Genomic DNA, 23,725 nt, shown 5'->3' on the forward strand with positions numbered 1-23,725 from the left:
ATATCCCTCGAGTACGTGTGGAGCGAGAGGCGATGGACAACACGCGGCACTGCTATCGCCCAATCAGAACCATGAAGTTAGCGTTCTGGCGCGATGGCAAAGCTAGGATGGGTGACCTCCTTGGGAAGTCCTCGTGTCGCGATCCTTTACGTAAATTATGGCTAAAACAGTCGAAATAATTGTTTTTAATGAGTTAACCGTCTCCGGAGTAATCTGCGTCATACTCTTCCGCACTGAACCGGCTCACGACAACAAAAATTGCTAAATGTTCCCAGAAAATAGAAAAAAAAATAGAAGAAGAAAATAGCGAATGTAAAGCTATTATTATGCCTGAGATACGATAAAATGGAACAGGAATCGAATTTCGAACTTCCTAAGCGGATTTCTCGAGGAAACGGAAGCTTAACAGAAGCGGAAAATCGCAAATTAGAGGGTATTAGAGAAGGAATTCGGCTAAAATCTCGCCAGCTCATTGCGGAGTAATGAGTCTCGTTCGTTTGTCCATTTACAATCAAATTAGGCTACAATTTTGTCAAAATCTGGCAGTTCCCGAGCTACGTTGATTTCACATGTCTTATCTGGTCTGGATCGAGATTCAGATGATTTGAGCCGAAAATCGTCTGTCAACAAGTAATCAAAAATAGAAAAATACGAAAAGGGATGCAACACGAGGACTTCCCAGGGGGTCACTCATCCTAGTATAGCTCTCGCCCAAGCACGCTTAACTTCAGTGTTCTGATGGGATCCGGTGCATTAGTTCTGGTATGATCGCACCCGAAATTGGGTGGGATTTTTATTCTTATATCTCTCGAGTACGTGTGGAGCGGGCGGCGATGGACAACTCGCGGCACTGCTCTCGCCCAATCAAAACCATGAAGTTAAGCTCGAAATAATTGTTTTTAATGAGTTAACCGTCTCCGGAGTAATCTGCGTCATACGCTTCCGCACAGAACCGGCTCATGACAACAAAAATCGCTAAATGTGTACAAGAAAATAGGAAAAAAAATAAGAAGAAAAAAATAGCGAATGTAAAGCTATTTTTATATCTGAGATACGATAAAATGCAACATGAATCGAATTTCGAACTACCTAAGCGGATTTCTAGAGTAAACAGATGCTTAACAGAATCAGAAAATCGCAAATTAGAGGGTCTTAGAGAAGGAATTCGGCTAAAATCTCGTCACCTCGTTGCGGAGTAATGAGTCTCGTTCGTTTGCCCGTTTACAATCAAATTAACCTACAATTTTGTCCAAATCCGGCAGTGCCCGAGCTACGTTGATATCACATGTCTTATCTTGTCTCGATCGAGATTCATATGATTTGAGCCGAAAATCGTCTGTCAACAAGTAATAAAAAAAAGAAAAACACGAAAAGGATGCAATACCAGGACTTCCCAAGGGGTCACCCATCCTAGTACTACTCTCGCTTAAGCACGCTTAACTTCGGAATTCTGATGGGATCCGGTGCATTAGTGCTGGTATGATTGCACCCAACATTGACAAGGATATTTATTCTTATATCCCTCGATTACGTGTGGAGCGGGCGGCGATGGACAACACGCGGCACTGCTCTCACCCAATCATAACCATGAAGTTAAGCGTTCTGGCGTGATGGCAGAGTTGGGATGGGTGATCTCCCTGGGAAGTCCTCGTGTCGCGATCGTTTACGTAAACTATGGCTAAAATAGTCGAAATAATTGTTTTTAATGAGTTAACTGTCTCCAGAATAATCTGCGTCGTACCATTCCGCACATAACCGGCTCACGACAACAAAAATCGCTAAATGTTCCCAGAAAATAGAAAAAAAATAAGAAAAAGAAAATAGCGAATGTAAAGCTATTTTTATGCTTGGGATACGATAAAATGGAACATGAATCGAATTTCGAACTTCCTAAGCGGATTTCTCGAGGAAACAGAAGCTTAAAACAAGGGGAAAATCGCAAATTTGAGGGTCCTAGGGAAGAAATTCGGCTAAAATCTCGCCAGCTCATTGCAGAGTAATGAGTCTCGTTCGTTTGCCCGTTTACAATCAAATTAGCCTACAATTTTGTTCAAATCCGGCAGTGCCCGAGCTACGTTGATTTCACAAGTCTTATATGGTCCCGATCGAGATTCATATGATTTGAGCCAAAAATCGTCGGTCAACAAGTAATCAAAAATAGAAAAACACGAAAAAGGGTGAAACACGAGAGGTTCACAGGGGGTCAACCATCCTAGTACTACTCTCGCCCAAGCACGCTTAACTTCGAAGTTCTGAAGGGATCCGGTGCATTAGTGCTGGTATGATCGCACCCGACATTGAGTAGGATGTTTATTCTTATATCCCTCGAGTACGTGTGGAGCGAGCGGCGATGGACAACACGCGGCACTGTTCTTGCCCTATCAGAACCATGAAGTTAAGCGTTCTGGCGCGATGGCAGAGCTAGGATGGGAGACCTCCCTAGGAAGCCCTCGTGTCGCGACCGTTTACTTAAATTATGGATAAAACAGTCGAAATAATTGTTTTTAATGAGTTAACCGTCTCTGGAGTAATCTGCGTCATACCCTTCCGCACAGAACTGGCTCACGACAACAAAAATCTCTAAATGTTCCCAGAAAATAGAAAGTAAATAATAAAAAGAAAATAGCGAATGTAAAGCTATTATTATGCCTGGGATACGATAAAACAGAACTGAAATCGAATTTAGAACTTCCTAAGCGGATTTCTCGAGGAAACAGAAGCTTAACAGAAGCGAAAAATCGCAAATTAGAGCGTCTTAGAGAAGGAATTCGGTTAAAATCTCGCTCGCTTATTGCGGAGTAATGAGTCTCGTTCGGTTGCCCGTTTACAATCAAATTAGGCTACAATTTTATCAAAATCCGGCAGTTCACGAGCTACGTTAATTTCACATGTCATATCTGGTCTCGATCGAGATTCAGATGATTTGAGCCGAAAATCGTCTGTCAACAAGTAATCAAAAATAGAAAAACACGAAAAGGTGTTCAACACGAGGACTTCCCAGGGGGTCACTCATCCTAGTACTTCTCTCGCCCAAGCACGCTAAACTTCGGAGTTCTGATGGGATCCGGTGCATTAGTTCGGGTATGATCGCACCCGACATTGAGTTGGATTTTTATTTTTATATATCTCGAGTACGTGTGGAGCGGGCAGCGTTGGACAACACGCGGCACTGCTCTCGCCCAATCAGAACCATGAAGTTAAGATCGAAATAATTGTTTTTAATGAGCTAACCGTCTCTGGAGTAATCTACGTCATACCCTTCCGCACAGAACCGGCACACGACAACAAAAATCACTAAATGTTCCCAGAAAATAGAAAAAAAAATAAGAAGAAGAAAATAGCGAATGTAAAGCTATTATTATGCCCGATATACGATAAAATGGAACAGGAATCGAGTTTCGAAATTCCTAAGCGGATTTCTAGAGGAAACGGAAGCTTAACAGAAGCGGAAAATCGAAAATTAGAGGTTCTTGGAGAAGGAATTCGGCTAAAATCTCGCCAGCTCTTTGCGGAGTAATGAGCCTCGTTCGTTTGCCAGTTTACAATCAAATTAGCCAATAATTTTGTCCAACTCCGGCAGTGCCCGAGCTAAGTTGATTTCACATGTCTTATCTGGTCCCGATCGAGATTCAGATGATTTGAGTCAAAAATCGTCGGTCAACAAGTAATCAAAAATAGAAAAACACGAAAAAGGGTGCAACACGAGGGCTTCACAGGGGGTCACCCATCCTAGTACTGCTCTCGTCCAAGCACGCTTAACTTCGGAGTTCTGATGGGATCCGGTGCATTAGTGCTGGTATGATCGCACCCGAAAATGAGTAGGATGTTTATTCTTATATCCCTCAAGTACGTGTGGAGCGAGCGGCGATGGACAACACGCGGCACTGCTCTTACCCAATCAGAACCATGAAGTTAAGAGTTCTGGCGCGATGGCAGAGCTAGGATGGGAGACCTCCTTGGGAAGTCCTCGTGTCGCTACCGTTTACATAAATTATGGATAAAACAGTCGAAATAATTGTTTTTAATGAGTTAACCGTCTCCGGAGTAATCTGCGTCATACCCTTCCGCACAGAACCGGCTCACGACAACAAAAATCTCTAAATTTTCCCAGAAAATAGAAAAAAAATAATAAAAAGAAAATAACGAATGTAAAGCTATTATTATGCCTGGGATACGATAAAATGGAATCGAAATCGAATTTAGAACTTCCTAAGCTGATTTATCGAGGAAACGGAAGCTTAACATAAGCGGAAAATCGCAAATTAGAGGGTCTTTGAGAAGGAATTCGGCTAAAATCTCGCCCCGCTTATTGCAGAGTAATGAGTCACGTTCGTTTGCCCGTTTACAATCAAATTAGGCTACAATTTTGTCAAAATCCGGCAGTTCACGACCTACGTTAATTTCGCATGTCATATCTGGTCTCGATCGAGATTCAGATGATTTGAGACGAAAATCGTCTGTCAACAAGTAATCAAAAATAGAAAAACACGAAAAGGTGTTCAACACGAGGACTTCCCAGGGGGTCACTCATCCTAGTACTGCTCTCGCCCAAGCACGCTTAACTTCGGAGTTCTGATGGGATCCGGTGCATTAGTTCTGGTATGATCGCACCCGACATTGACTGGGATTTTTATTCTTATATATCTCGAGTACGTGTGGAGCGGGCGGCGATGGACAACACGCGGCACTGCTCTCGCCCAATCAGAACCATGAAGTTAAGCTCGTAATAATTGTTTTTAATGATTTAACCGTCTCCGGAGTAATCTGCGTCATACCCTTCTACACATAACCGGCTCACGACAACAAAAATCGCTAAATGTTCCTAGAAAATAGAAAAAAAATAAGAAGAAGAAAATAGCGAAGGTAAAGCTATTATTATGCATGAGATACGATAAAATGGAACCGGAATCAAATTTCAAACTTCCTAAGCCGATTTCTCGAGGAAAGAGAAGCTTAACAGAAGCGAAAAATCGCAAATTAGAGGGTCTTAGTGAATGAATTCGGCTAAAATCTTGCCAACTAATTGTGGAGAAATGAGTCTCGTTCGTTTTCCCGTTTACAATCAAATTAGGCTACAATTTTGTCCAAATTCGGCAGTGCCCGAGCTAAGTTGATTTCACATGTCTTATCTGGTCCTGATCGAGATTCAGATGATTTGAGCCGAAAATCATCTGTCAACAAGTAATCAAAAATAGAAAAACTAGAAAAGGGGTGCAACACGAGGACTTCCCAGGGGGTCACCCATCCTAGTGCTGCTCTCGCACAAGCACGCTTAACTTCGTAGTTCTGATGGGATCCGGTGCATTAGTGCCATTATGATCGCCCCCGACATTGAGTGGGATTTTTATTCTTATATCCCTCGAGTACGTGTGGAGAAGGCGGCGATGGACAACACGCGTCACTGCTCTCGCCCAATCAGAACCATGAAGTTAAGATCGAAATAATTGTTTTTAATGAGTTAACCGTCTCTGGAGTAATCTGCGTCATACCCTTCCGCACAGAACCGGCTCACGACAACAAAAATCGCTAAATGTTCCCAGAAAATAGAAAACAAAATAGGAAGAAGAAAATAGCGAATATAAAGCTATTATTATGCCCGAGATACGATAAATTGGAACAGGAATCGAGTTTCGAAATTCCTAAGTGGATTTCTCGAGGAAACGGAAGTTTAACAGAAGCGGAAAATCGAAAATTATAGGGTCTTGGAGAAGGAATTCGGCTAAAATCTCGCAAGCTTATTGCGGAGTAATGAGCCTCGTTCGTTTGCCCGTTTACAATTAAATTAGCCTAGAATTTTGTCCAAATCCGGCAGTGACCGAGCTACGTTTATTTCACATGTCTTATCTGGTCTCGATCGAGATTCAGATGATTTGAGCCGAAAATCGACTGTCAACAAGTAATCAAAAATAGAAAAACACGGAAAGGGGTGCAACACAAGGACTTCCCAGGGGGTCTCACCCATCCTAGTATTGCTCTCCCCCGAGCACGCTTAACTTCGAGGTTCTGATGGGATCCGGTGCATTAGTGCTGGTATGATCGCACCCGACATTGATTGGGATGTTTATTTTTATATCCCTCGAGTACTTGTGGAGCGGGAGGCGATGGAAAACACGCGGCACTGCTCTCGCCCAATCAGAACCATGAAGTTAAGCGTCTGGTGCGATGGAAGAGCTAGGATGAGTGACCTCCCTGGGAAGTCCTCGTGTCGCGACCATTTATGTAAATTATGGATAAAACAGTCGAAATAATTGTTTTTAATGAATTAACCATCTCCGGAGTAATCTGCGTCATACCCTTCAGCACAGAACTGGCTCACGACAACAAAAATCGATAAATGTTACCAGAAAATAGAAAAAAAAAAAAGAAGAAGAAAATAGAGTACGTAAAGCTATTAACAGAAGCGGAAAATTTCAAATTAGAGGGTCTTAGAGAAGGAATTCGGCTAAAATCTCGCCAGCTCATTGCGAAGCAATGAGTCTCGTTCATTTGCCCGTTTACAATCAAATTAGCCTACAATTTTGCCCAAATCCGGCAGTGCCCGAGCTACGTTGATTTCACATGTCTTATCTAGTCCCGATCGAGATTAAGATGATTTGAGCAGAAAATCGTCTGTCAACAAGTAATAAAAAATATAAAAACACGAAAAGGGGTGACACACGAGGACTTCCAAGGGGGTCACCCAACCTAGTACTGCTCTCGCCCAAGCACGCTTAACTTCGGAGTTCTGATGGGATCCGGTGCATTAGTTCTGTTATGATCGCACCCGCCATTGAGTGGGATGTTTATTCTTATATCCCTCGAGTACTTGTGGAGCGAGAGGCGATAAACAACACGCGGCACAGCTCTCGCACAATAAGAACCATGAAGTTAAGCGTTCCGGTGCGATGGCAGAGCTAGGATGGGTGACCTCCATGGGAAGTCCTCGTGTCGCGACCGTTTACGTAAATTATGGCTAAAACAGTCGAAATAATTGTTTTTAATGAGTTAACCCTCTCCGGAGTAATCTGCGTCATACCCTTCCGCACAGAACCGGCTCACGACAACAAAAATCTCTAAATTTTCCCAGAAAATAGAAAAAAAATAATAAAAAGAAAATAACGAATGTAAAGCTATTGTTATGCCTGGGATACGATAAAATGGAATCGAAATCGAATTTAGAACTTCCTAAGCGGATTTATCGAGGAAACGGAAGCTTAACATAAGCGGAAAATCGCAAATTAGAGGGTCTTAGAGAAGGAATTCGGCTAAAATCTCCCCCGCTTATTGCGGAGTAATGAGTCACGTTCGTTTGCCCGTTTACAATCAAATTAGGCTACAATTTTGTCAAAATCCGGCAGTTCACGACCTACGTTAATTTCGCATGTCATATCTGGTCTCGATCGAGATTCAGATGATTTGAGACGAAAATCGTCTGTCAACAAGTAATCAAAAATAGAAAAACACGAAAAGGTGTTCAACACGAGGACTTCCCAGGGGGTCACTCATCCTAGTACTGCTCTCGCCCAAGCACGCTTAACTTCGGAGTTCTGATGGGATCCGGTGCATTAGTTCTGGTATGATCGCACCCGACATTGACTGGGATTTTTATTCTTATATATCTCGAGTACGTGTATAGCGGGCGGCGATGGACAACACGCGGCACTGCTCTCGCCCAATCAGAACAATGAAGTTAAGCTCGAAATAATTGTTTTTAATGATTTAACCGTCTCCGGAGTAATCTGCGTCATACCCTTCTACACATAACCGGCTCACGACAACAAAAATCGCTAAATGTTCCTAGAAAATAGAAAAAAAATAAGAAGAAGAAAATAGCGAAGGTAAAGCTATTATTATGCATGAGATACGATAAAATGGAACCGGAATCGAATTTCGAACTTCCTAAGCCGATTTCTCGAGGAAACAGAAGCTTAACAGAAGCGAAAAATCGCAAATTAGAGGGTCTTAGTGAATGAATTCGGCTAAAATCTTGCCAGCTAATTGCGGAGAAATGAGTCTCGTTCGTTTTCCCGTTTACAATCAAATTAGGCTACAATTTTGTCCAAATTCGGCAGTGCCCGAGCTAAGTTGATTTCACATGTCTTATTTGGTCCTGATCGAGATTCAGATGATTTGAGCCGAAAATCATCTGTCAACAAGTAATCAAAAATAGAAAAACACGAAAAGGGGTGCAACACGAGGACTTTCCAGGGGGTCACCCATCCTAGTGCTGCTCTCGCACAAGCACGCTTAACTTCGTAGTTCTGATGGGATCCGGTGCATTAGTGCCGTTATTATCGCCCCCGACATTGAGTGGGATTTTTATTCTTATATCCCTCGAGTACGTGTGGAGAAGGCGGCGATGGACAACACGCGTCACTGCTCTCGCCCAATCAGAATAATGAAGTTAAGATCGAAATAATTGTTTTTAATGAGTTAACCGTCTCTGGAGTAATCTGCGTCATACCCTTCCGCACAGAACCGGCTCACGACAACAAAAATCGCTAAATGTTCCCAGAAAATAGAAAACAAAATAAGAAGAAGAAAATAGCGAATATAAAGCTATTATTATGCCCGAGATACGATAAAATGGAACAGGAATCGAGTTTCGAAATTCCTAAGCGGATTTCTCGAGGAAACGGAAGTTTAACAGAAGCGGAAAATCGAAAATTATAGGGTCTTGGAGAAGGAATTCGGCTAAAATCTCGCCAGCTCATTGCGGAGTAATGAGCCTCGTTCGTTTGCCCGTTTACAATTAAATTAGGCTACAATTTTTTCCAAATCCGGCAGTGCCCGATCTACGTTGATTTCACATGTATTATCAGGTCTCGATTGAGATTCAGATGATTTGAGCCGAAAATCGTCTGTCAACAAGTAATCAAAAATAGAAAAACACGAAAAAGGGTTCAACACGAGGACTTCCCAGGGGGGTCACCCATCCTAGTATTGCTCTCCCCCGAGCACGCTTAACTTCGGGGTTCTGATGGGATCCGGTGCATTAGTGATGGTATGATCGCACCCAACATTGAGTGGGATGTTTATTCTTATATCCCTCGAGTACGTGTGAAGCGGGCGGCGACGGACAACACGCGGCACAGCTCTCGCCCAATCAGAACCATGAAGTTAAGCGTTCTGGAGCGATGGCAGAGCTAGGATGGGTGACCTCCCATGGCAGTCCTCGTGTCGCGACCGTTTACGTAAATTATGGCTAAAACAGTCGAAATAATTGTTTTTAATGAGTTAACCGTCTCCGAAGTAATCTGCGTCATACCCTTCCGCACAGAACAGGCTCACGACAACAAAAATCGCTAAATATTACCAGAAAATAGAAAAAAAAAATAAGAAGAAGAAAATAGCGAATGTAAAGATATTATTATGCCCGAGATACGGTAAAATTGAATCGGAATCGAATTTCGGACTTCCTAAAAAGATTTTTCGAGGAAACGGAAGCTTAAAAAAAACGGAAAATTGCAAATTAGAGGGTCTTAGAGAAGGAATTCGGCTAAAATCTCGCCAGCTCATTGCGGAGTAATGAGTCTCGTTCGTTTGCCCGTTTACAATCAAATTAACCTACAATTTTGTCCAAATCCGGCAGTGCCCGAGCTACGTTGATTTCACATGTCTTATCTGGTCCCGATCGAGATTCAGATGATTTGAGCCGAAAATTGTCTGTCAACAAGTAATCAAAAATAGAAAAATACGAAAAGGGGTGCAACACGAGGACTTCCCTGGGGTCACCCATCCTAGTACTGCTCTCGTCCAAGCAAGCTTTACTTCGGAGTTCTGATAGGATCCGGTGCATTAGTGTTGGTATGATCGCACCCGACATTGAGTTGGATGTTTATTCTTATATCCCTTGAGTACGATTGGAGCGGGCGGCGATGGACAACACGTGGCGCTGCTCTCGCCCAATCAGAACCATGAAGTTAAGCGTTTTGGCGCGATGGCAAAGTTAGGATGGGTGACCTCTCTGGGAAGTCCTCGTGTCGCAACCATTTACGTAAATTATGGTTAAAACTGTCGAAATAATAGTTTTTAATGACTTAACCGTCTCCGGAGTAATCTGCATCATACCCTTCCGCACAGAACCGGCACACGACAACAAAAATCGCTAAGTGTTCCCAGAAAATAGAAAAAAAATAAGAAGAAGAAAATAGCGAATGTAAAGCTATTATTATGCCTAGGATACGATAAAATGGAACAAAAATCGAATTTTGGACTTTCTAAGCGGATTTCTCGAGGAAACGGAAGCTTAACAGAAGCGGAAAATCGCAAATTAAAGGGTCTTAGAGAAGGAATTCGGCTAAAATCTCGCTACCTCGTTGCGGAGTAATGAGTCTCGTTCGTTTGCCCGTTTACAATCAAATTAGGCTACATTTTTGTCCAAATCCGGCAGTGCCCGAGCTACGTTTATTTCACATGTCTTATCTCGTCCCGATCGTGATTCAGATGATTTGAGCCGAAAATCTTCTGTCAACAAGTAATCAATCAAAAATAGAAAAACACGAAAAGGGGTGCAACACGAGGACTTCCCATGGGGTCACACATGCTAGTAGTGCTCTCGCCCAAGCACGCTTAACTTCGGAGTTCTAATGGGATCCGGAGCATTAGTGCTGGTATGATCTCACCCGACATTGAAGGGGATGTTTATTCTTATATCCCTCGAGTACGTGTGGAGCAGTCGACGATGGTCAACACGGGCACTGCTCTTGCCCAATCAAAACCACGAAGTTAAGCGTTCTGGCGCGATGGAGCGGGCTAGGATGGGTGACCTCCCTGAGAAGTCCTCGTGTCGCGACCGTTTACGGAAATTATGGCTAAAGCAGTTGAAATAATTGTTTTAATGAGTTAACCGTCTCCGAAATAATCTGCGTCATATCCTTCCGCACAGAACCGGCTCATGACAACAAAAATTGCTAAATGTTTTTATAAAATAGAAAAAAAAATAAGAAGAAGATAATAGCGAATGTAAAGCTATTATTATGCTTGAGATACGATAAAATGGAACATGAATCGAATTTAGAACTTCCTAAGCGGATTTCTCGAGGAAACGGAAGCATAACAGAAGCGGAAAATCGCAAATTAGAGGGTCTTAGAGAATGAATTCTGCTAAAATCTCGCCTGCTCATTGCGGAGTAATGAGTCTCGTTCGTTTTCCCGTTAACAATCAAATTAGCCTACAATTTTGTCCAAATCCGGCAGTGCCCGAGCTACGTTGATTTCACATGTCTTTTCTCGTACCGATCGAGATTCAGATGATTTGAGCTGAAAATCGTATGTCAACAAGTAAACAAAAATAGAAAAACACGAAAATGGGAGCAACACGAGGATTTCCCAGGGGGTCACCAATCCTAGTACTGCTCTCGTCCAAGCACGCTTAACTTCAGAGTTCTGATGGGATCCGGTGCATTACTGATGGTATGATCGCATCCGACATTAAGTGGGATGTTCATTCTTATATCCCTGCAGTAAGTGTGGTGCGGGTGGCGATGGACAACACGCAGCACTACTTTCGCCAAATCAGAACCATGAAATTAAGTGTTCTGGCGCGATGGCAGAGCTAGGATGGGTGGCTTCCCCGGGAAGTCCTCGTGTCGCGACCGTTTAGGTAAATTATGGGTAAAACAGTCGAAATAATTGTTTTTAATGAGTTAACCGTCTACGAAGTAATCAGCATCATACCCTTCTGCACAGAACCAGCTCACGACAACAAAAATCGCTAAATGTTCTCAGAAAATAGAAAAAAATAAGAAGAAGAAAATAGCTAATGTATAGGCTATTATTATGCCTGGGATATGATAAAATGGAACCGGAATCAAATTTCGAACTTCCTAAGCGGATTTCTCGTGGAAACGGAAGCTTTACATAAGCGAAATCGCAAATTAGAGGGTCTTAGAGATGGAATTCGGCTAAAATCTCGTCAGCTCTTTGCGGAGTAATGAGTCTCGTTCGTTTGCCCGTTTACAATCAAATTAGGCTACAATTTTTTCCAAATCCGGCAGTGCCCGATCTACGTTGATTTCACATGTCTTATCAGGTCTCGATTGAGATTCAGATGATTTGAGCCGAAAATCGTCTGTCAACAAGTAATCAAAAATAAAAAAAACAAAAATCGGCGCAACACGAGGACTTCCCAGGGAGTCACCCATCCTAGTACTGCTCTCGCCCAAACACGCTTAACTTCGAAGTTCTGATGGGATCCGGTGCATTAGTGCAGGTTTGATCGCACACGTCATTGAGTAGGATGTATATTCTTACATTCCTCGAGTACGTGTGGAGCAGGCGGCGATGGACAACACGCGGCGCTGCTCTCACCCAATCAGAACCATGAAGTTAAGCGTTCTGGTGCGATTGCAGTGCTAGGATGGTTGACCTCCCTGGGAAGTCCTTGTGTCGCGACCGTTTACGTAAATTGTGGCTTAAACTGTCGAAATAATAGTTTTTAATGAGTTAACCGTCTCCGGAGTAATCTGCGTCATACCCTTCCGCACAGAACCGTCTCACTACAACAAAAATCGCTAAATGTTCCCAGAAAATAGAAAAAAAATAAGAAGAAGAAAATAGCGAATGTAAAGCTACTATAATGGCTGGGATACGATAAAATGGAACCGAAATCGAATTTCGGACTTCCTAAGAGGATTTCTCGATGAAACGGAAGCTTAACAGAAGCGGAAAATCGCAAATTAGAATGTCTTAGAGAAGGAATTCGGCTAAAATCTCGTCAGTTCATTGCGGAGTAATGAGTCTCATTCGTTTGCCCGTTTACAAAAAATTAGGCTACAATTTTGTCCAAATCCGGCAGTGCCCGAGCTACGTTGATTTCACATGTTTTTTCTGGTCCCGATCGAGATTCAGATGATTTGAACCGAAAATCGTCTGTCAACAAGTAATCAAAAATAGAAAAACACGAAAAGGGGTGCAACACGAGGACTTTCTAGGGGTTCACCCATCCTAGTACTGCTCTGGCCCAAGCACGCTTAACTTCGGAATTCTGATGGGATCCGGTGCATTATTGTTGGTATGATCGCACCCGACATTGAGTGGGATGTTTATTCTTATATCCCTCCAGTACGTGTGGAGCGGGCGGCGATGGACAAAACGCGGCACTGCTCTAGCCCAATCTGAACCATGAAGTTAAGCGTTCTAGCGCGATGGTAGAGCTAGGATTGGTGACCTCCCCGGGAAGTCCTCACGTCGCGACTGTTTACGTAAATTATGGCTAAAACAGTCGAAATAATTGTTTTTAATTAGTTAACCATCTCCGGAGTAATCTGCGTCATACCCTTCCACGCAGAACCGGCTCACGACAACAAAAATCGCTAAATGTTGCCAGAAAATAGAAAAAAAATAAGAAGAAGAAAATAGCGAATGTAAAGCTATTATTATTCCTGGGATACGATAAAATGGAACCGTAATCGAATTTGGAACTTCCTAAGAGGATTTCTCGAGAAACCGAAGCTTAACGGAAGCGGAAAATCGCAAATTAGAGGGTCGTAGGGAAGGAATTCGGCTAAAATCTTGCCAGCTCATTGCGGAGGAATGAGACTCGTTCGTTTAACCGTTTACAATCAAATTATGCTACAATTTTGTCCAAATCCGGCAGTGTCTGAGCTACATTGATTTCACATGTCTTATCTGGTCACGATCGAGATTCAGATGATTTGAGCCGAAAATCGTGTGTCAACAAGTAATCAAAAATAGAAAAACACGAAAAAGGGTGCAACACGAGGATTTCCCACGGGGTCAACCATCCTAGTATTGCTCTCGCCCAAGCACGCTTAACTTCGGTGTTTTGATGGGATCCGGTGCATTAGTGCTGGTATGATCGCACCCGAAATTGGGTGAGATGTTTATTCTTATATCCCTCGAGTACGTGTGGAGCGGGCGGCAATGGACAACACGCGGCACACCTCTCGCCCAATCAGAACCATGAAGTTAAGCGTTCTGGCGCGATGGCAGATCTAGGATGGGTGACCTCCCCGGGAAGTCCTTGTGTCGCGACCGTTTACGAAAATTATAGCTAAAACAGTTGAAATAATTGTTTTTAATAAGTTAACCGTTTTCGGAGTAATCTGCGTCATACTCCTCCGCACAGAACCGGCTCACGACAACAAAATCGCTAAATGTTTCCAAAAAATAGAAAAAAATAAGAATAAGAAAATAGCGAATGTAAAGCTATTATTATGCCTGGGATACGATAAAATGGAACCGGAATCGAATTTAGGACTTCCTAAGCGGATTTGTCGAGGAAACAGAAGCTTTAACAGAGGCGGAAAATCGCAAATCAGAGGGTCTTAGAAAAAGAATTCGGCTAAAATCTTGCAATCTCATTGCGGAGTAATGAGTCCCGTTCGTTTGCCCGTTTGCAATCAAATTAGCCTACAATTTTGTCCAACTCCGGCAATGCCCGAGCTACGTTGATTTCACATGTCTTATCTGGTCCCGATCGAGATTCATATGATTTGAGCCGAAAATCCTCTGTCAAAAAGTAATCGAAAGTAGAAAAACACGAAAAAAGGTGCAACACGAGAACTTCCCAGGGGGTCGCCCATCCTAGTACTGGTCTCGCCCAAACACGCTTAACTTCGGAGTTCTGATGGGATCCGGTGCATTAGTGCTAGTATGATTGCACCTGACATTGAGTGGGATGTTTATTCTTATATCCCTCGAGTACGTGTGGAGCGGGCGGCGATGGTCAACACGCGGCACTGCTCTCGCCCAATCAGAACCATGAATTTAAGCGTTCTGACGCGATGACAGAGCTAGAATGGGTGACCTCCCTTGGAAGTCCTTGTGTCGCGACCGTTTACATAATTATAGCTAAAACAGTCGAAATAATTGTTTTTAATGAGTTAACCGTCTCTGGAGTCATCTGCGTCATACCCTTCTGCACCGAACCGGCTCACGACAACAAAAATCGCTAAATGTTCACAGAAAATAGAAAAAAATAAGAAGAAGAAAATAGCGAATGTAAAGCTATTATTATGCCTGGGATACAATAAAATTGAACCGGAATCGAATTTCGAACTTCCTAAGCGGATTTCTCGAGGAAACGAAAGCTTAACAGAAGCGGTAAATCGCAAATTAGAGGGTCTTAGAGAAGGAATTCGGCTAAAATCTCGTCAGTTCATTGCGTAGTAATGAGTTTCGTCCGTTTGCCCGTTTACAATCAAATTAGCCTACAATTTTGTCGAAATCCGGCAGTGTCAGAGCTACGTTGTTTTCACATGTCTTATCTGCTCCTGATCGAGATTCAGATGATTTGAGCCAAAAATAGTCTGTCAACATGTAATCAAAAATAGAAAAACACGAAAAGGGGTTCAACACGAGGACTTCCAAGGGGGTCACCCATTCTAGTACTGCTCTCGCCCAAGCACGTTTAACTTCGGAGTTCTGATGGGATTTGGTGCATTAGTGCTGGTATGATCGCACCCGACATTGAGTGGGATGTTTATTCTTATATCCCTTGAGTACGTGTGGAGCGGGCGATGATGGACAACACGCGGCACTGCTCTCGCCCAATCAGAACCATGAAGTTAAGCGTTCCGGCGCGATGACAGAGCTAGGATGGGTGACCTCCCTTGGAAGTCCTTGTGTCGCGACAGTTTACATAAATTATAGCTTAAACAGTTGAAATAATTGTTTTTAATGAGTTAACCGTCTCCGGAGTAATCTACGTCATACCCTTCCGCACAGAACCGACTCACGACAACAAAAATCGCTAAATGTTCCCAGAAAATAGAAAAGAAAATTGCGAATGTAAAGCTATTATTATGCCTGAGATACGATAAAATGGAAACGGAATCGAATTTCGGACTTCCTAAACGGATTTCTCGAGGAAACAGAAGCTTAACAGAAGCGGAAAATCGCAAATTAGAGAGTCTTAGAGAAATAATTCGGCTAAAATCTCTTTAGCTCATTGCGGAGTACTGAGTCTCGTTCGTTTGCCCGTTTACAATCAAATTAGCCTACAATTTTGTCCAAATCCGACAGTGCCCGAGCTACGTTGATTTCACATGTCTTATCTAGTCCCGATCGAGATTCAGATGATTTGAGCCGAAAATCGTCTGTCAACAAGTAATCAAAAATAGAAAAACACGAAAAGGGGTGCAACACTTGGACTTCCAAGGGGGTCACCCATCCTAGTACTGCTCTCGCCCAAGCACGCTTAACTTCGGAGTTCTTATGGGATCCGGTGCATTAGTGCTGGTATGATCGCACCCGACATTGAGTGGGATGTTTATTCTTATATCCCTCGAGTACGTATGGAGCGGGCGGCGATGGACAACACGCGGCACTGCTCACAACCAATCAGAACCATGAAGTTAAGCGTTCTGGCGCGATGGCAGAGCTAGGATTGGTGACCTCCCTGGGAAGTCCTCGTGTCGCGACCGTTGATATAAATTATGGATAAAACAGTCAAAATAATTGTTTTTAATGAGTTAACCGTCTCCAGAGTAATATGCGTCATACCCTTCCGCACAGAACCGGCTCACGACAACAAAAATCGTTAAATATTCCCAAAAAATAGAAAAAAAAATAAGAAAATGAAAATAGCGAAAGTAAAGCTATTATTATGCAGGGATACGATAAAATGGAATCGAAATCGAATTTAGAACTTCCTAAGCGGATTTTTGGAAGAAACGGAAGCTTAACAGAAGCGGAAAATCGCAAATTAGAGGGTCTTAGAGAAGGAATTCGGCTAAAATCTCGCCAGCTCATTGCGGAGTAATGAGTCTCGTTCGTTTAACCGTTTACAATCAAATTAGGCTACAATTTTGTCCAAATCCGGCAGTGTCCGAGCTACGTTGATTTCACATTTCTTATCTTGTCCCGATCTAGATTCAGATGATTTTAGCCGAAAATCGTCTGTCAACAAGTAATCAAAAATAGAAAAACACGAAAAGGGGTGTAACACGAGGACTTCTCAGGGGATCACCCATCCTAGTACTGCTCTCGCCCAAGCACGCTTAACTTCGGAGTTCTGATGGGATACAGTGCATTAGTGCTGGTATGATCGCTCCCAACATTTAGTGGGATGTTTATTCTTATATCCCTTGAGTACGTGTGGCACCGGCGGCGATGGACAACACGCGGCACTGCTCTCGCCCAATCAGAACCATGAAGTTAAGCGTTCTGGCGCGATGGCAGAGCTAGGATGGGTGACCTCCCTAGGAAGTCCTCGTGTCACGACCGATTACGTAAATATGGATTAAACAGTTGAAATATTTGTTTTTAACGAGTTAACCGTCTCCGGAGTAATATGCGTCATACCCTTTTGCATGAAACCTGCTCAAGACAATAAAAACCGCTAAATGTTCCCAGAAAATAGAAAAGAAAATAAGAAGAAGAAAATAGCGAATGTAAAGCTATTATTATGCCTGGGATACGATGAAATGGAACCGGAATCGAATTTCTGACTTCCTAAGCGGATTTCTCGAGGAAACGGAAGCTTAACAGAAGCGGAAAATCGCAAATTAGAGAGTGTTAGAGAAGGAATTCGGCTAAAATCTCGCTTGCTCATTGCGGAGTAGTGAGTCTCGTTCGTTTGCCCGTTTACAATCAAATTAACCTACAATTTTGTCAAAATCCGCCAGTGCCTGAGCTACGTTGATTTCACATGCCTTATCTGGTCCCGATCGAGATTCAGATGATTTGAGCCGAAAATCGTCTGTCAACAAGTAATCAAAAATAGAAAAACACGAAAAGGGGTGCAACACTTGGACTTCCAAGGGGGTCACCCATCCTAGTACTGCTCTCGCCCAAGCACGCTTAACTTTGGAGTTCTGATGGAATCCGGTGCATAAGTGCAGGTATGATCCCACCCGACATTGAGTGGGATGTTTATTCTTATATCCCTTGAGTACGTGTGGAACGGGCGGCGATGGACAACAAGCGACACTGCTCTCGCCCAATCAGAACCATGAAGTTAAGCGTTCTGGCGCGATGACAGAGCTAGGATGGGTGACCTCCCTTGGAAGTCTTTGTGTCGCGACCATTTACATAAATTATAGCTAATACAGTCGAAATAATTGTTTTTAATGAGTTAACCATCTCCGGAGTAATCTGCGTCATACCCTTCCGCACAGAACCGACTCACGACAACAAAAATCGCTAAATATTCCCAGAAAAAAAATATAAGAAAAAGAAAATAGCGAATGTAAATCTATTATTATGCCTGTGATACGATAATATGGAACCAGAATCGAATTTCGGACTTCCTAAACGGATTTCTCGAGGAAACAAAAGCTTAACAGAAACGGAAAATCGCAAATTAGAGGGTCTTAAAGAAATAATTCGGCTAAAATCTCGCCAGCTCATTGCAGAGTACTGAGTGTCGTTCGTTTGCCCGTTTACAATCAAATTAGCCTACAATTTTGTCCAAATCCGGCAGTGCCCGAGCTACGTTGATTTCACATGTCTTATCTGGTCCCGATCGAGATTCAGATGATTTGATCCGAAAATCGTCTGTCAACAAGTAATCGAAAGTAGAAAAACACGAAAAGGGGTGCAACACGAGGACTTCCCTGGGGGTCACCCATCCTAGTACTGCTCTCGCCCAAGCAAGCTTTACTTCGGAGTTTTGATGGGATCCGGTGCATTAATGCTTGTATGATCGAACCTTACATTGAGTGGGATGTTTATTCTTATATCCCTCGAGTACGTGTGGAGCGGGCGGCGATGGACAACACGCGGCACTGCTCTCGCCCAATCAAAACCATGAAGTTAAGCGTTCTGGCGCGATGGCAGAGCTAGGATGGGTGACCTCCCTGGGAAGTCCTCGTATCGCGACCCTTTACGTAAATTATGGATAAAACAATCGAAATAATTGTTTTTAATGAGTTAACCATCTCCGGAGTAATCTGCGTCATACCTTTCAGCACAGAACCGGCTCACGACAACAAAAATCGCTAAATGTTCCCAGAAAATAGAAAAGAAAATAAGAAGAAGAAAATAGCGAATGTAAAGCTATTATTATGCCTGGGATACGATAAAATGGAACCAGAATCGAATTTCGGACTTCCTAAAAGGATTTCTCGAGGAAACAGAAGCTTAACAGAAGCGGAAAATCGCAAATTAGAGGGTCTTAGAGAAAATAATTCGGCTAAAATCTCGCCAACTCATTGCGGAGTAGTGAGTCTCGTTCGTTTGCCCGTTTAAAATCAAATTAGCCTACAATTTTGTCCAAATCCGGCAGTGCCCGAGCTACGTTGATTTCACATGTCTTATCTGGTCACGATCGAGATTCAGATGATTTGAGCCGAAAATCGTCTGTCAACAAGTAATCAAAAATAGAAAAACACGAAAAGGGGTGCAACACTTGGACTTCCAAGGGGGGTCACCCATCCTAGTACTGCTCTCGCCCAAGCACGCTTAACTTTGGAGTTCTGATGGAATCCGGTGCATAAGTGCAGGTATGATCCCACCCGACATTGATTGGGATGTTTATTCTTATATCCCTTGAGTACGTGTGGAGCGGGCGGCGATGGACAACAAGCGACACTGCTCTCGCCCAATCAGAACCATGAAGTTAAGCGTTCTAGCGCGATGACAGAGCTAGGATGGGTGACCTCCCTTGGAAGTCCTTGTGTCGCGACCATTTACATAAATTATAGCTAATACAGTCGAAATAATTGTTTTTAATGAGTTAACCATCTCCGGAGTAATCTGCGTCATACCCTTCCGCACAGAACCGGCTCACGACAACAAAAATCGCTAAATATTCCCAGAAAAAAAATATAAGAAAAAGAAAATAGCGAATGTAAATCTATTATTATGCCTGTGATACGATAAAATGGAACCAGAATCGAATTTCGGACTTCCTAAACGGATTTCTCGAGGAAACAAAAGCTTAACAGAAACGGAAAATCGCAAATTAGAGGGTCTTAAAGAAATAATTCGGCTAAAATCTCGCCAGCTCATTGCGGAGTACTGAGTGTCGTTCGTTTGCCCGTTTACAATCAAATTAGCCTACAATTTTGTCCAAATCCGCCAGTGCCCGAGCTACGTTGATTTCACATGTCTTATCTGGTCCCGATCGAGATTCAGATGATTTGATCCGAAAATCGTCTGTCAACAAGTATTAAAAAATAGAAAAACACGAAAAGGGGTGCAACACTTGGACTTCCAAGGGGGTCACCCATCCTAGTACTGCTCTCGCCCAAGCACGCTTAACTTCGGAGTTCTGATGGGATCCGGTGCATAAGTGCAGGTATGATCGCACCCGACATTGAGTGGGATGTTTATTCTTATATCCCTCGAGTACGTGTGGCGCGGGCGGCGATGGACAACACGCGGCACTGCTCTCGCCCAATCAGAACCATGAAGTTAAGCGTTCTGGCGCGATGGCAGAGCTAGGATGGGTGATCTCCCTTCGAAGTCCTCGTGCCGTGACTGTTTACGTAAAGTATGGATAAAACAGTCAAAATAATTTATTTTAATGAGATAACCGTCTCCGGAGTAATATGCGTCATACCCTTCCGCACAGAACCGGCTCACGACAACAAAAATCGCTAAATGTTCACAGAAAATAGAAAAAAAAATAAGAAAAAAAAAATAGCGAATGTAAAGCTATTATTATGCCTGGGATACGATAAAATGGAACCGGAATCGAATTTAGAACTTCCTAAGTTGATTTCTTGAGGAAACGGAAGGTTAAAAGAAGCGGAAAATCGCAAATTAAAGGGGTCTTAGAGAAGGAATTCGGCTAAAATCTCGCCAGCTCATTGCGGAGTAATGAGTCTCATTCGTTAGACCGTTTACAATTAAATTAGGCTACAATTTTGTCCAAATCCGGCAGTGTCCGAGCTACGTTGATTTCACATGTCTTATCTAATCCTGATCGAGATTCAGATTATTTGAGCCGAAAATCGTCTGTCAACAAGTAATCAAAAATAGAAAAACACGAAAAAGAGTGCAACACGAGGACTTCCCAGGGGGTCACCCATCCTAGTATTGCTCTCGCCCAAGCAAGCTTAACTTCGGAGTTCTGATGGGATCAGATGCATTAGTGCTGGCATGATCGCACCCGACATTGAGTGGGATGTTTATTCTTATATCCCTCGAGTACGTGTGGAGCTGGCGGCGATGGACAACACGCGGCACTGCTCTCGCCCAATCAGAACCATGAATTTAAGCGTTCTGGCATGATGGCAGAGCTAGGATGGGTGACCTCCCTCAGAAGTCCTTGTGTCGCGAGTGTTTATGTAAATTATGGATAAAACAGTCGAAATAATTGTTTTTAATGAGTTAACCGTCTCCAGAGTCATCTGAGTCATACCCTTCTGCACCGAACCGGCTCAAGACAACAAAAATCGCTAAATGTTCACAGAAAATAGAAAAAAAATAAGAAGAAGAAAATAGAAAATGTAAAGCTATTATTATACATGGGATACGATAAAATGGAACCGGAATCGAATTTCGGACTTCCTAAACGGAACAGAAGCTTAACAGAAGCGGAAAATCGCAAATTAAAGTGTCTTAGAGAAAGAATTCGGCTAAAATCTCGCCAGCTCATTGCGGAGTAATGAGTCTTGTTCGTTTGCCCGTTTACAATCAAATTTGCCTGCAATTTTGTCAGAATCCGGCAGTGTCCGGGCTACGTTGTTTTCACATGTCTTATCTGGTTCCGATCAAGATTCAGATGATTTGAGCCGAAAATAGTTTGTCAACAAGTAATAAAAAATAGAAAAACATGAAAATGGGTGCAACACGAGGACTTCCAAGGGGGTCACCCATCCTAGTACTGCTCTCGCCCAAGCACGCTTAACTTCGGAGTTCTGATGGGATCCGGTGCATTAGGGCTGGTAAGATCGCACCCGACATTGAGTGGGATGTTTATTCTTATATCTCTCGAGTACGTGTGGAGCGGACGGCGGTGGACAACACGCGGCACTGCTCTCGCCCAATCAGAACCATGAAGTTAATCGATCTGGCACGATGACAGAGCTAGGATGGGTGATCTCCCTTGGTAGTCCTTGTGTCGCGACCGTTTACATAAATTATAGCTAAAACAGTCGAAATAATTATTTTTAATGAGTTAACCGTCTCCGGAGTAATCTGCGTCATACCCTTCCGCACAGAATCGGCTCACGACAACAAAAATCGCTAAATGTTCCCAGAAAACAGAAAAGAAAATAAGAAGAAAATAGCGAATGTAAAGCTATTATTATGGCTGGGATACGATAAAATGGAACCGGAATCGAATTTCGGACTTCCTAAACGGATTTCTTGAGGAAACAGAAGCTTAACAGAAACGGAAAATCGCAAATTAGAGTGTCTTAGAGAAATAATTCGGCTAAAATCTCGCCAGCTCTTTGCGAAGTAGTGAGTCTCGTTCGTTTGCCCGTTTACAATCAAATTAGCCTACAATTTTGTCCAAATCCGGCAGTGCCCGAGCTACGTTGATTTCACATGTCTTATCTGATCCCGATCGAGATTCAGATGATTTGAGCTGAAAATCGTCTGTCAACAAGTAATCAAAAATAGAAAAAAACACGAAAAGGGGTGCAACACGAGGACTTCCAAGGGGGTCACCCATCCTAGTACTGCTCTCGCCCAAACACGCTTAACTTTGAAGTTTTGATGGGATCCGGTGCATAAGTGCAGGTATGATCACACCCATTATTGAGTGGGATGTTTATTCTTATATCCCTCGAGTACGTGTGGAGCGGGCGGTGATGGACAACACGCGGCTCTGCTCTCGCCCAATCAGAACCATGAAGTTAAGCGTTCTGGCGTGATTCCAGAGCGAGGATGGGTGACCTCCCTGGCAGCCCTTGTGTCGCGACCGTTTACGTAAATTAGGGCTAAAACAATCGAAATAATTTTTTTTAATGAGTTAACCGTCTCCGGAGTAATTTGCGTCATACCATTCCGCACAATACCGGCTCACGACAAAAAAAATTGCTAAATGTTCCCAGAAAAGAGAAAAAAAAATAAGAAGAAGAAAATAGCGAATGTAAAGCTATTATTATGCGTGAGATACGATAAAATGGAACTGAAATCGAAATTCGAACTTCCTAAGCGGATTTCTCGAGGAAACGAAAGCTTAACAGAAGCGGAAAATCGCAAATTAGAGGGTCTTAGAGAAGGAATTCGGCTAAAATCTTGCCAGCTTCTTGTGGAGTAATGAGTCTCGTTCGTTTGCCCGTTTGCAATCAAATTAGGCTACAATTTTGTCCAAATCCGGCAGTGCTTGAGCTACGTTGATTTCACATGTCTTATCTAATCCTGATCGAGATTCGGATTATTTGAGCCGAAAATCGTTTGTCAACAAGTAATCAAAAATAGAAAAACACGAAAAGGGTACAACACGAGGACTTCCCAGGGGATCACCCATCCTAGTGCTGCTCTCGGCAAAGCACGCTTAACTTCGGAGTTCTGATGGGATCCGGTGCATTAGTGCTGGTATGATCGCACCCAACATTGAGTAGGATTTTTATTCTTATATCCCTCGAGTACGTGTCGAGCAGGCGGCGATGTACAACACGCGGCACTGCTCTCGCCCAATCAGAACCATGAAGTTAAGCGTTCTGGCGCGATGGCAGAGCTTGGATCGGTGACCTCCCTGGGAAGTCCTCGTGTGACGACCGTTTACGTAAATTATGGGTACAACAGTTTAAATAATTGTTTTTAACGAGTTAACCGTCTCCAAAGTAATATGCGTCATACCCTTCCGCACGAAACCTGCTCAAGACAACAAAAATCGCTAAATGTTCCCAGAAAAGAGAAAAAAAAATAAGAAGAA

General features: G+C 43.0%; 25 non-coding genes and 5 pseudogenes across 25 annotated transcripts; all 30 read right to left on the bottom strand.

The window, feature by feature from the left end:
* Positions 1 to 657: 657 nt before the first annotated feature.
* Positions 658 to 776, bottom strand: LOC142509742 (5S ribosomal RNA). Its single transcript, XR_012807899.1, has one exon. It is a non-coding gene; the product is annotated as a 5S ribosomal RNA (ribosomal RNA).
* A 596-nt stretch (positions 777 to 1,372) lies between these two features.
* LOC142506764 (5S ribosomal RNA) lies at positions 1,373 to 1,491 on the bottom strand. Its single transcript, XR_012805044.1, has one exon. It is a non-coding gene; the product is annotated as a 5S ribosomal RNA (ribosomal RNA).
* Positions 1,492 to 2,174: 683 nt separating this feature from the next.
* On the bottom strand, positions 2,175 to 2,293 carry LOC142517052 (5S ribosomal RNA). The gene has a single exon (XR_012812814.1). It is a non-coding gene; the product is annotated as a 5S ribosomal RNA (ribosomal RNA).
* A 683-nt stretch (positions 2,294 to 2,976) lies between these two features.
* LOC142509335 (5S ribosomal RNA) lies at positions 2,977 to 3,095 on the bottom strand. Its single transcript, XR_012807514.1, has one exon. It is a non-coding gene; the product is annotated as a 5S ribosomal RNA (ribosomal RNA).
* Positions 3,096 to 3,691: 596 nt separating this feature from the next.
* LOC142512363 (5S ribosomal RNA) lies at positions 3,692 to 3,810 on the bottom strand. The gene has a single exon (XR_012808832.1). It is a non-coding gene; the product is annotated as a 5S ribosomal RNA (ribosomal RNA).
* Positions 3,811 to 4,494: 684 nt separating this feature from the next.
* LOC142506590 (5S ribosomal RNA) lies at positions 4,495 to 4,613 on the bottom strand. Its single transcript, XR_012804878.1, has one exon. It is a non-coding gene; the product is annotated as a 5S ribosomal RNA (ribosomal RNA).
* A 595-nt stretch (positions 4,614 to 5,208) lies between these two features.
* On the bottom strand, positions 5,209 to 5,327 carry LOC142507723 (5S ribosomal RNA). The gene has a single exon (XR_012805971.1). It is a non-coding gene; the product is annotated as a 5S ribosomal RNA (ribosomal RNA).
* A 596-nt stretch (positions 5,328 to 5,923) lies between these two features.
* On the bottom strand, positions 5,924 to 6,044 carry LOC142511285 (5S ribosomal RNA; annotated as a pseudogene).
* A 602-nt stretch (positions 6,045 to 6,646) lies between these two features.
* LOC142509069 (5S ribosomal RNA) lies at positions 6,647 to 6,765 on the bottom strand. Its single transcript, XR_012807258.1, has one exon. It is a non-coding gene; the product is annotated as a 5S ribosomal RNA (ribosomal RNA).
* Positions 6,766 to 7,448: 683 nt separating this feature from the next.
* Positions 7,449 to 7,567, bottom strand: LOC142506591 (5S ribosomal RNA). Its single transcript, XR_012804879.1, has one exon. It is a non-coding gene; the product is annotated as a 5S ribosomal RNA (ribosomal RNA).
* Positions 7,568 to 8,162: 595 nt separating this feature from the next.
* On the bottom strand, positions 8,163 to 8,281 carry LOC142509230 (5S ribosomal RNA). The gene has a single exon (XR_012807414.1). It is a non-coding gene; the product is annotated as a 5S ribosomal RNA (ribosomal RNA).
* A 596-nt stretch (positions 8,282 to 8,877) lies between these two features.
* Positions 8,878 to 8,997, bottom strand: LOC142511987 (5S ribosomal RNA; annotated as a pseudogene).
* Positions 8,998 to 9,682: 685 nt separating this feature from the next.
* LOC142509662 (5S ribosomal RNA) lies at positions 9,683 to 9,800 on the bottom strand. The gene has a single exon (XR_012807825.1). It is a non-coding gene; the product is annotated as a 5S ribosomal RNA (ribosomal RNA).
* Positions 9,801 to 10,487: 687 nt separating this feature from the next.
* Positions 10,488 to 10,606, bottom strand: LOC142508500 (5S ribosomal RNA). The gene has a single exon (XR_012806711.1). It is a non-coding gene; the product is annotated as a 5S ribosomal RNA (ribosomal RNA).
* A 683-nt stretch (positions 10,607 to 11,289) lies between these two features.
* LOC142510932 (5S ribosomal RNA) lies at positions 11,290 to 11,408 on the bottom strand (annotated as a pseudogene).
* A 680-nt stretch (positions 11,409 to 12,088) lies between these two features.
* On the bottom strand, positions 12,089 to 12,207 carry LOC142508578 (5S ribosomal RNA). The gene has a single exon (XR_012806785.1). It is a non-coding gene; the product is annotated as a 5S ribosomal RNA (ribosomal RNA).
* A 682-nt stretch (positions 12,208 to 12,889) lies between these two features.
* On the bottom strand, positions 12,890 to 13,008 carry LOC142511204 (5S ribosomal RNA; annotated as a pseudogene).
* A 682-nt stretch (positions 13,009 to 13,690) lies between these two features.
* Positions 13,691 to 13,809, bottom strand: LOC142507342 (5S ribosomal RNA). The gene has a single exon (XR_012805602.1). It is a non-coding gene; the product is annotated as a 5S ribosomal RNA (ribosomal RNA).
* Positions 13,810 to 14,491: 682 nt separating this feature from the next.
* Positions 14,492 to 14,610, bottom strand: LOC142513883 (5S ribosomal RNA). Its single transcript, XR_012809806.1, has one exon. It is a non-coding gene; the product is annotated as a 5S ribosomal RNA (ribosomal RNA).
* Positions 14,611 to 15,291: 681 nt separating this feature from the next.
* LOC142507931 (5S ribosomal RNA) lies at positions 15,292 to 15,410 on the bottom strand. Its single transcript, XR_012806168.1, has one exon. It is a non-coding gene; the product is annotated as a 5S ribosomal RNA (ribosomal RNA).
* Positions 15,411 to 16,080: 670 nt separating this feature from the next.
* LOC142513754 (5S ribosomal RNA) lies at positions 16,081 to 16,199 on the bottom strand. The gene has a single exon (XR_012809683.1). It is a non-coding gene; the product is annotated as a 5S ribosomal RNA (ribosomal RNA).
* A 683-nt stretch (positions 16,200 to 16,882) lies between these two features.
* LOC142507038 (5S ribosomal RNA) lies at positions 16,883 to 17,001 on the bottom strand. Its single transcript, XR_012805305.1, has one exon. It is a non-coding gene; the product is annotated as a 5S ribosomal RNA (ribosomal RNA).
* Positions 17,002 to 17,684: 683 nt separating this feature from the next.
* On the bottom strand, positions 17,685 to 17,803 carry LOC142506580 (5S ribosomal RNA). The gene has a single exon (XR_012804869.1). It is a non-coding gene; the product is annotated as a 5S ribosomal RNA (ribosomal RNA).
* Positions 17,804 to 18,481: 678 nt separating this feature from the next.
* Positions 18,482 to 18,600, bottom strand: LOC142510744 (5S ribosomal RNA; annotated as a pseudogene).
* Positions 18,601 to 19,285: 685 nt separating this feature from the next.
* On the bottom strand, positions 19,286 to 19,405 carry LOC142508989 (5S ribosomal RNA). Its single transcript, XR_012807183.1, has one exon. It is a non-coding gene; the product is annotated as a 5S ribosomal RNA (ribosomal RNA).
* A 678-nt stretch (positions 19,406 to 20,083) lies between these two features.
* LOC142513723 (5S ribosomal RNA) lies at positions 20,084 to 20,202 on the bottom strand. The gene has a single exon (XR_012809653.1). It is a non-coding gene; the product is annotated as a 5S ribosomal RNA (ribosomal RNA).
* A 685-nt stretch (positions 20,203 to 20,887) lies between these two features.
* On the bottom strand, positions 20,888 to 21,006 carry LOC142507729 (5S ribosomal RNA). The gene has a single exon (XR_012805977.1). It is a non-coding gene; the product is annotated as a 5S ribosomal RNA (ribosomal RNA).
* A 671-nt stretch (positions 21,007 to 21,677) lies between these two features.
* Positions 21,678 to 21,796, bottom strand: LOC142514829 (5S ribosomal RNA). Its single transcript, XR_012810706.1, has one exon. It is a non-coding gene; the product is annotated as a 5S ribosomal RNA (ribosomal RNA).
* Positions 21,797 to 22,479: 683 nt separating this feature from the next.
* LOC142507919 (5S ribosomal RNA) lies at positions 22,480 to 22,598 on the bottom strand. Its single transcript, XR_012806157.1, has one exon. It is a non-coding gene; the product is annotated as a 5S ribosomal RNA (ribosomal RNA).
* Positions 22,599 to 23,280: 682 nt separating this feature from the next.
* On the bottom strand, positions 23,281 to 23,399 carry LOC142508811 (5S ribosomal RNA). The gene has a single exon (XR_012807014.1). It is a non-coding gene; the product is annotated as a 5S ribosomal RNA (ribosomal RNA).
* Between the last annotated feature and the right edge of the window lie 326 nt (positions 23,400 to 23,725).

The sequence above is a fragment of the Primulina tabacum genome, chromosome 10 (assembly GCF_025594145.1).
Source record: "Primulina tabacum isolate GXHZ01 chromosome 10, ASM2559414v2, whole genome shotgun sequence".
Classification (NCBI taxonomy): Eukaryota; Viridiplantae; Streptophyta; class Magnoliopsida; order Lamiales; family Gesneriaceae; genus Primulina; species Primulina tabacum.